At 38.1% G+C, this 11,005-nt stretch overlaps 1 non-coding gene across 1 annotated transcript; it reads left to right on the forward strand.

The window, feature by feature from the left end:
- Positions 1-5,143: 5,143 nt before the first annotated feature.
- Positions 5,144-5,250, forward strand: LOC148208699 (small nucleolar RNA R71). Its single transcript, XR_015788585.1, has one exon. It is a non-coding gene; the product is annotated as a small nucleolar RNA R71 (small nucleolar RNA).
- Positions 5,251-11,005: the final 5,755 nt, after the last annotated feature.

Here is an 11,005-nt window from a genome sequence, read left to right on the forward strand (position 1 = left end):
AGTCATGCTTTTCAATACACTATGCATTCAAACATAAACACATTTCATAACATTTTAATGACAACCACAGCCAGGAAGCACGTTAACAACCAACCCCTAGTCTCTTCAACATCACAAGTACCTCTACGCGTATCACAGTTATTCTACTCTTCCACAGCTATCTCCTTCGAGTAGAGTCGGCCCCTGACCATTTATACCCAGAGCCCCGACCCTGCAGCATCGGCCCTCGACCATTTATACCCGAGGCTCCGATGACTTCACCATCTACTGGCCCTTGACCATTTATACCCAAGGCCCCAATAGTCTTCCCTCCAAAGGACTCCTTGTATCTACCTTCGACCATTTATACCCGAGGCCCTGACACTCACTCCTTCACTCCACTAGTGGCGTATCAACCCCCGACCATTTATACCCGAGGCCCTGACACCCACTCTTTCATTCCTTCCAAAAATCCAACTTTCACCGGAGTCTTACTATATACTTTCTTTTACCCCTAACCCTATATCTTTCAACTCACAAGTACAGTTTAGCATGCTTTCACAACTTTATCAACTTTCTAATAACGAAATGATAACCCAATCATACTCAATATCCAACATCAGTATTTAACAAGTATTACTAAGGATAATAGCTCACTAAACACGTCGAACAAAACATAAATATCCAGGCAACAAACATTACCACAGCAATACTCACAGTTTAGCAAAGCAGAAAACTCACCATTTTTCATCGACAAATACCCAACATCATTCAAGTATATCGACTACCACAACGAAAATTATTTAGCACAATGACATCACAAAATTAGCATTAAACGTCACAAAAATCAGCACGTTAGAGACCATCGAGCATACATTAACACACGCACACGCCCCTTGTCTACTTACCCACAACTGTGCCCTTAAGTTTTGCGTCGACCTCACCCTAAGCACACCAAAGCAGAAAATACAACACGTTACGTACGTTATTTATGCTTCGAAATTAACTCTAAAAGGGTTCGAATGACGCATTACCACCAAAACCGACTTCGTATATATGTGGGTCACCTAGATCTAACTCGCCAAGGTGTGGGTAGCCTAAATCGAGCTCCGAACGGACGTGGGTCACCGCCAAACGTCCTAAACACCGCTGTAACGTACAAATCCCGCCGCCGTTCCGCTGTTGTACCGCCCATTCGCCATGCGCCGCCTCGAGGAGGAGGCCGCGCTGGTTCTTGCAGATCGCCGGGGCGCGCCGCCGCTGTTAAAGGCCGTCGGAACGTCGGGGAGTCGCGCCGCCGGTCCGTCGCTGTAACAGCCCGCCGTGTGCCGCTGCGAGGACGCTGCCGTGCTCGCCGCTATACAAACGTAGCCGCTGGAGCGTCGGGAGTCGCCGGCCGCCGCTGCTCGAACGCCGCTATGGAGGTCGCGCCGCTGCTGCTCGTGGAACCAGTGCGCCACTCGTCGGACCTACCGTTCGCGGAGGGCCGCCGCAACGTCGCTCGCAAAAGAAAACACCGGAGGAGGGAGGCTGGGTCGCCGGAAAACAAAGGGGGGCGGTTGGGTCGAAAAAAAAGAAGAAGAAAATCGGGGGGCGGGGGGAGGTGGGCAGCTAGGGTAGAAGAAAGAAGAAGAAGGGAGAAAGGGTTTGGGCTAGGGTTTCTATTTTTCTCTTTTGTTTTGTTTAAAACCAAATTACCTCAATGGAGGCCCAACCATCCAAGCCCAAGAGAAACAAGACCCAACATACAGAGTTCATTCCCCTTAAAACAAGACCCAACATACAGAGTTCGGTAATTATTAATTTAATTGGATTTTTTTTAGAGCCCGATAAATATAGATAAATTTAATTAACCATCAATTTAATATTAAATGAAAAATCTCCTGGATCGAGACTAACTAACCTAAGGGACTCGGGCGTTACAATTAATGAGACATATAACTTTTTTAATTAATCGTTTTATACTTTTATTATTTATTTTTCATTTATACTTCTAATAATTTTTATTCCAATAAAAATTTATACCACTCTTATTAGTTGATGTGATTTTATTAATAAAATATTATAAATTTATATTAAAATTTTAAAATTTACTTTGTTGTTATTAACTAATATGGAAATATTTTTTAAAATAGAATTCATTATTATTGAATATTATAATAATAAATTTAATAAAATTTTATATTAAATGATGATGATTCTAATAAAAAAGTATTTTAATTGATGTAATTTTATGTTAATTGTTCATTATTTATTAATATTAATTAAATTCTTATAATAAACAATATTTACTATCAATTAAGAAAATAAATTAAAATTTATTATTGTTGTAATTAAAAAAATAGGACAACCGTATATTTGTGATTAGCTATAAAGAATAAATGAGCATACTAGTAATTATTATATATCTAATTCTTCTGATTCAGATTCTAGACAATTTTAGTAAACAACATCAAAGAGTTTTGATTTCGATTCAAAAAAAGTTTTTGGTAAACAACATCAAAGGAATTCTATTCTCATCCCCATACATAAGTTTGATATGTCAGAACTCCAAACAATCACCCGTCATAGATTTAGTAAAGATATCTATTGGCCGGTGTAGAGTATAGACAAATTGAAAATAAAAAATAAGGAATAGAATCATGTAAAAATTTTAAAGAAAATAAAAATTCACACATAAAACCCACAATAGAAATCTAAAAATATATTTTATAAACAAACATAGAAAAAAATTTCAATTATCGTAATTAGCAATTAATATGAAACCCATCCATGAGCATCCATATACTCTTTAGATGAGCATCTGTTTTAGAATTTGATATGAACTAAAAAGTAACTAAAATTCGGATTGATAATTATTTTTATTTTCTTTTTTACATTTTGAAAATAAAGCTTATAAACACTAAAAAGTTTATAAAAATGTAAGTTTTTCAACATAAAATATAGGGCAGCCGCAAACATATTAATAGAAAAGAAATGTAAAGAATACCTGAAATAGTAATCAAGTCGTAACAATTTAACTTAAATTCTACAAGTTTATTCCCGACCTGAATTTTTAGATTTCTAATCATCCTAGAGTTTGAGAGCATTGGATTGCAATAATACTTATACAATTTAAGTTAAATCTTACAAGTTTAAATTCCCGCTTGAATTTTCAAATTTCTAATCATCCTAGAGTTTGACAGCATTTGATTGCAATAATACTTAATACAATTTAATTTAAGTTTTACAAGTTTTAGTCCCGGCCTGAATTTTCAAATTTCTGTCTAATAGGATATTAAAATTAAAAAAAAGTCTAATATGTTTTAAACTTTCAATTTTAAGGCAACTTATTTGACATAGACATCTTTTAAATAGTCTTGCAAAATAATATTGCGCAAACTAAACGTTGATAAGTTTTATGACGGTTAATAAAAACTGTCGGGAGTGACATACTACTCTTGACGGGTCAGCAAAATGCACACCAAATCAAACACCTAAACCCAATCCCACCACTATCTATCACCGTCCACCTCATTCGAAGTAGTTTTCTTACTCAATAGTTTCTTTTTAACGTATGCATAATTTTGAATCATATGATTTAGAGATTAAACAAGGAGCTCAAGTAGGTAATTTAGAATGTGATGGAATATAATTTAGGAGAGAGGATGGAAAAAACTAGCTTGCTCTGCTCCTTGTTGGTATGGAAGATAATGCAAGAAGAAATATGGTTTGTAGAATATAAAACTATAAGAAATTTTTAAAAATATTATCAAATTTATCTCTTTTGAGCATTTATCCCCTTCAATTGACTTTTTGTTTATAAATCATTTTAATGGATTGGAAATGAAATCAAAATTGTATCCCCAAGAAGATGTTGATGTGGAGAGTTAGGTTTAGTTTTGTGTTTTGCCCACACAAGGTAAATCTCGTGCAAAATAAAATAATTTTGGGTGGTAGGAAATTTTATTTTCACTAAGTCCCAGGTATTTGATTTAAATTTTATTAAGAAATGAGATACTAAAAGTAATGGAATAATAGATTGACTTTTATGTAACATTGTTCGACTTGCTCATCATTGACCTTCATAGTGATCTCTCATTTCCTACATTGATTATTGTGTCTCCAGTTGTTAAGAACGACCTCCCAAGAATGATCGGCACCTCAAGATCTACTTCACAATCCAAAATTATGAAATGGGCGGGAAATCGGCCTTCTTACATTTCTCTTCTAAACTTACGGGTGCTACTTTCTCTTCTGGTTGTGAAGTGGAGGGGGATGCAGGAACAGGTGTAACGACATCGATTCCTTCATCTAGAATTAAGGGTCCATCATAACTTAGTCCGCTTCTTGTGATGACTGCCTTACACTGCTCTTTACCTTCACGATCTCGCTTCGGATTCTCCGTGTGTCCTGACAAGGTACCTTGTGGTCTAGATTTTTGGTCATTCGTTATCTGCCCCACTTGCATCTCCAAGTTTCTTATTGTAGCAGTAGTTTTTGTCATGAATTCTTTCATCATAGTCTCCAAACTTCCATTGTTACCACTTTGCTGAGTGTTATTTTGAGCTCTTCGCTGATTGTATTGTTGTGGTGGCAACGAAAGTTGCGTAGGAAAACCAGGAGTGTAGTTTTGTTTGTATTGTTGAATCGGTGCTTGTGCACTGGTACTAGCTACTCCTTAGTTACTCCAAGAGAAGTTTGGATGGTGCCTCCAACCAGGGTTGTAGGTATTTGAATATGGATAGAAATTCCGCTGGGCACCTTGACCTACATATAGAATAGATGCTGGATTAGCTGGACAATTCTCATATAAGTGGTTATAACCGCAATAAACACAAGATATATCTTAAATTTGTAAAACAGGAGAGGGTTCAAGAATCATTGAGATGGTGGATTTGGTCTCCTTCTCCATTGTCAGCCGTTTTAACATTTGGTTCATAGCCGCCATTTGGGCTTGCATTGAGGCTACTGTGTCTAACTCAAAGACTCCTGCTGATACTTGCTTATTTGGCAATGACCTTCCTATTTCTCCTTCGTCTTTAATTTCTGTCATCTTGTTCAAAATGTCAACAATCTCATTAACCGATTTTTCTAACAACGAGCCATTGGCTGCAGTGTTTAAATCATTCTTGATGAACGATCAAGTTTTCTATATTACTGTTCAATCTGCACACATGCGGGCAATCCATGGCTTGGGCATCTTCTAAGTAACTCTTTAAAACGCTCCCAAGCTTCTTGAACTGCTTCGTTCTCCTTTTGTCGAAAAGACATAATGTCTTCTCGAAGGTCTGCCTTCTTGGCCAAAGTGTGGTATTTTGCCAAAAATTTCTCTGTCAGTTCCCCCACGTGGTGATAGAATTTGGTTCTACTGTGTTTAGCCAAGTCCTTGCACCGTCTCTAAGAGAAAAAGGAAACATTTTTAGTCTTAGTGCATCCTTAGAGACAGCATGACGTTGAAATGCATTAGCTATTTCAATAAAAGATTTTAGATGGGAATAAGGATCTTCGTTAGTCGATCCTCCGAACTGGCCCATTGTCAGCAACATTTGGAACATGACTAGTTTAAGCTCGAACTATGCGGCTTGGGGTAAAGGATTACTTATCCTTGAATTTAAATTGTCGAACGTATGAGTGGCATAGTCTCGCATGGCTACATCTCGATTGTCTACTAGAAAGATCAGATTAGGCACTTCTCCTACTCGGTTTGCTGCTCCTTCACCTGCCATATCTCCATTCACAGGTGGATTTTGTGGAGGTAGAGGATCTTGTGAATTTCTATTCATCTCCATGGTCTCTTCTTCAACTTCTTTCTCTTTTTTGATTTTCGCTTTCTTTTCTCAACCTTTGCTCATGCCTTATCCTCTTAAGGGTTATTTCAATCTCTGGATCAAAAGTTAACCAACCAGACTCTGTGCTCATACACAACTCCCTTAAAGGTTAGATATAACAATTAAGTACAATGACAGAGGTATATGCAACAATCACATATGAAATAATTCACTTGAAAAGAATATGATTTTGAAAAATAAGTTCCCGGCAACGGCGCCAAAAACTTGTTGGGACTTTCTCTACCTTTAAAAAGATTAGAGACTCGTGCAAGCGCACACGGTCACAAGTAATACTCAGAAGTAATCCAAGGTTGAATCCTTAGGGACTTGTTGCTTTTCAAAATGAAGTAATGCCGTGAAATGATTCAAATATGCAATTGTGTTTTAGGAAGAAAAGTGTGATGAAATGTTGTTGTTTGGGGTTTTAATTATCAAGCAATTTAATAAAACTCAACCTCTTTGGTTCTTATCTTAGTTTTGATGTAAAACATGGAAAACACACTTTATTGGGAAAATGCACCAGGCGCAATTCTAGCTTTTCTTGGAAAACTGAGTTCTACTCTTTCACTACCTCTTTTGGTTGCTGCAGAGGCTAGGTTAACCTACAATCATATGTCTATGTGTGATTACAATCCTAGAGAATATTTATCAACTCATTTGCTTTATGGGTCAGAGGGTCTATGTCTAGGACCATATTTTATGTGCTTATGTCTAAGTCACATCCCATATTGGTTTCCTAATATTTTACTTAACTCACCATTTTTAGGGTTGGGCTTTATTGTATAAATCAAGTTCCCACTGGCCAAATTGAAAAAAGACGTAAAGAAAAGTTTTTAGAAACCAACCCAAAAAAGTGCCAGGCGCAATTCTGGGCAAATCCCGAGCGTGTTGAAAATCAAATCATTTTGACTAAGACATTCCATAAAGAAGTTGATAACTAATTTAGAACATTTTTAAAGGGAAGAAAATGCACGAAATTAACATAGAGAAAGTATTTTTCATTGAATTAAAACGAATAAACAAGTCGTACAATGAGTTCTAGCATGACCCTCTTCTCTCTCGAGTGTGAGGGAAGTGTAAACTCGCTAAAGAACTTAAGAATAACAGAATTAATGAAGAATTAATGATAGAACTTGAATTAAAAGCAACGAAGTATGAAAATACAAGGAAATAATAACTAAAACTTGAATCTAAGACTAAGAACGAGTTCTACAACGAAGAGAGAATGTAAATGAAGCTGAAAACAAGCTTGGAAGGGATGATTTGTAAGTGGAGGGATGACTTCCTTATATAGCACTTTGGGTTGGTTGAACTCCCCACCATTTTATGTGGAAATGGGTTGAGATTCACCTAACAAACCCTCTTGGACTTGGACTCACGGTTTTTAGTTGGTTTGAACATGTGGGAAATGTCCTCCTTGCCCTTCATTAATCAAAACATGCGTTTTGCCAAATTGTTCTTCAAAATTGCACCAGGCGCAATTCTTACAAAACATAAAACTGTTATTTTCTTCCAACTTTGACCGCATCTTTCTCATATTTTTTCTAAAGTACCATAGTTTGACTTTTATGCAGAAATTTTCTATGCATGTTCAATTTTAAGAATATGTAATCTTTTTTTGGGAAATAATGATGGGAAACGGGTAAAAAACATGGTCAAATAGGCCTATCGACACATGTTTCTGCAGTAAAAAGTCAACCCTAACAAACTAAAAAAACCTGATACAAGCAAAATACACTAGAAAGCTTTAAAGACATAAAAGTAAAGCGAGTGGTGAGGATGGTTTCGACATGCAGCCATGGGTAGTCCCCCACTTAAACGATTGACGTCTCTGTCAATTGCTACAACTTGAAGTATTTGATCTTCGTCTTCCAGGCTTCAAGGTCTTCTTCTCACTCCCAGCTGATTTCTGCATAAGGTAAGTCCTTCCATTTGATGAGGAATTCTTGAACTTTGCGAACAGGTCTTCCCACCTTTCTGACTCTCTCTGCAAGGATCTCTTCTGCTTCCTTGTCGTCCTTAAGCTTTAGGTCGATGGCCGGCCACACTACAACATTGTGTTCGTCATCCTTAGGATCGAGGTGATAAGGTTTTAAGTTGCTCACATGGATTACCGGGTGGATCTTCATCCAGGCTGGTAACAACACCTTATACGAGACATTCCCTGCCTTCTTCAAAACTTCCACGGGTCCTTCTTATTTTCTCACGAGTCTTTGATCTTTGCGTCTCCATAAATGAATCTATTCTGGCCTCAACTTGATGAGAACTTTGTCATCCGCTTAAAATTCAAGGGGGCGACGCTTGCGATCTGCCCATTTCTTCACGTGCTTGTAAGCGTTTTCCAAATACGCTCAAGCAATCTCTATCATTTGCTTCCATTCCTTTGGGAGATTGTGGGCTTGAGGACTCTTCCCAGCGTATGGGTAGTTAATGATATGTGGCATAGACGATTGTCTGCCACATACAATCTCGAAGGGGCTCTTCCCTGTTGATGAGCTTGTCTGGCTGTTAAAGCAAAATTGAGCCACATCTAACAACTAGACCCAATTTCTTTGTTTGGAATAGACAAAGTGACGCAAGTATTCCTTGAGCATGCTGTTAAATCTTTCTATCTTACCATCGATCTGCGGATGATAACTCGAGGAAATATTTAGGCTTGACTCAGGATAGTTAATAATTCGCTCGAGAATGTCCCTGTAAATCGGCCATCCCTGTGGCTAACAATTCTCGTTAGAACTCCCCACACTTTACTATATGTTTAAAGAAAAATTGTTAGCTCCGTGAAAGAAGTCTTGGGACTCAGAATGAAGGTTGCATATTTTGAAAATCGACCAATAACGACAAGAATGACTTCGTGTTCCCCTACCTTAGGCAAGTGGGAGATGAAATCGAGTGATACACTCTCCCATGGCCTCGTAGGAGTTGGTAGGGGTTCAAGCAAACCTACTATCTTCGATCTCTCCACCTTATCTTGCTGACAGATGAGGCAGGTCTTCGTGTATTGCATCACGTCCTCCGCATATTAGGCTAGAAGTATCCCTTTTTCAGCAGAGCATAAGTTTGTTGCCACTCGGGTGGCTAGCCCACAGAGTATCGTGACACTCATGTAGAAGCTTCTTCCTCAAGTCATCTGTTCTTGACACATATAGTTTATTTCCTCTTGCAAATAATAGGTCCTCTTCGACCTAGAACTGATGGGTTTTCCCGGTCTTAGCCAGCTCGACCACAGTTCGAGCGGAGGAGTCCCTCTGGAGGTACTCTTTAATGAGATCGCAAATCGACATGTTCACCTTACTAGCATGGATATGGGCTAACATGCAAAGAGTTGCATGTTTGACTTTTCAACTTAGAGCGTCGGTGATGTGATCATATTTGGCCCAACACTCTAAGATGACACCTAGACCAACAAGAAGGAAGAGCTTGAGGAAAGATCCTGCAAACAAAGAAGACTTCATTGGATACACAAATAAATTTTGACTATTTTGAGAACCAATGAAGTAACCACTAGGGTGAAAAGAAAGCATGGAGAAGTAGAAAGGTCAAGCAAGTGGCCCCAGGTATTCCCCAACGCCATGCACCCATGCCTAGCATGCAGCCCAGACCCCGCGCGCGCGCCCCGCCTGTCCTCCCAGCCCCCACGCGCGCCAGCCTTCCTTGCCGCCCGCTCCTCCTAATTAAGGAATATATTTCCTTAACATTTTGGTTTAACTTTGGGAGATTTTTTTTTTGGATTTTATCTTTGATTTCTTTGTTATATTTATCATTTTTAAAATTCACTCTTAGGCAAGTTTTAAACTTTTTAGGAATTTATCAATTTTATTTTCTTTTTAATTTTGTTATTTTCCTTAAAAGGCCAAGGGTCTTGGCCTATAAATACGCTTGTACACCTCTATTGTTGAACAACCTTAGACTTTTTGAAATAGAGTGAGTGTTTCTCTCAATTGCTTCGTGCAAACCCCCCCCCCCCAAATCTCGAATCCTTTTATGTGGTTGAACTTATGCCTTCGTGTTTGAACCCCTCGGAGCATGCTTGTTTGATTGGTCATCAAACTCATGGAGTGTTTTCTGCCTCGAGCATAGTGAGTTATTTGTCTGCTCAAGGTAACAACTGCAAAGGTAATTCATCTAACATTGGCCTTTCGGGTTGAACCATCTATAGGATTGGATTCAAGTGGCTTGTGGCTCAACTAGCTCAATACGCTTGGGTTGTCACATATCATTTGGTATCAGAGCTTAGGCTCTAGACTGTGATATATGTTTATTTTTTGTCTTTAAATTTCAGTCTTGTCTTTACATTCCTTTATTAAAAAATCTCATAAAAAGTTCCATTGTTCATTGTTTTCCGTGAGCCAACTTTGTCGATTATTCTTGCGAAGCATTTTTTATTTCGAAAATTGCTTTAAAGTGTCCAAAACTTGTTTTTTTTTTTTTTTTGTGTTCTGCACCTCAAAAGCTTTGCAAAACACCAAGTTTCACTTTAATCCGAGCCCTATAGACAAAGTTATCAATTTTTCTTCGAACCCCAGATTTTGAGAGAAGCCTGCAGAGAGCATAAACCCAGAGCCGACTTTAAACATCCATAACATTTTGCTAAAAAGTTCAAATTGAGTGAAATTAATGCCGTTTGAAAGATCTATGTGTTAGCTTTCCATAGAGCCTAGAATCGATAGTTTTCGATCAATGGTTTGGGAGTTATTGCTTTTTCAAAAACACTGTGTAATCTGGAAATCCTGCAGCCGCCAAAGAAGCAGTGTTCCAATATCGACGATTCATATCTTACTGATGTTTTTGCTGAATATAGTCAAAGCAGATACCAAATTAAAGGTCTTTGAAAGAGCTTTCCAGGGACATATAGATCGCCACCATTTGAGGTCTGTAGCAGAAGTTATAAGCGAAAGAAGAGAAAGTGTCAAAGCAAGAAAACTTTCCAAATTTGAAGCTGGACGTTTTTGGAAAAATTATTTGGGCTACCAAATCTTGTCCAAATAAATATCTTTTTGGCAAATAATTCTAACATTGATTATATTTTGATTTAAAATTATTGTTGGATTATTTTGACCTATTTGGATAGTCCAAAAGAAGGAGGACAGTCGCATAACCCACTGGGCCACCCAAGAGAGTCCAATTGTGCAGCCTTAGAATTTTCTTTGCGAGAGCAGCCCCCTCCAACGAAATCCAAACCTTTTGGCAGCCTACACACTCTAAGTACACTTATT

This window comes from Momordica charantia, assembly GCF_013281855.1.
Source record: "Momordica charantia cultivar OHB3-1 chromosome 10 unlocalized genomic scaffold, Mcharantia_2.0 BLBB01000010.1, whole genome shotgun sequence".
NCBI lineage: Eukaryota > Viridiplantae > Streptophyta > Magnoliopsida > Cucurbitales > Cucurbitaceae > Momordica > Momordica charantia.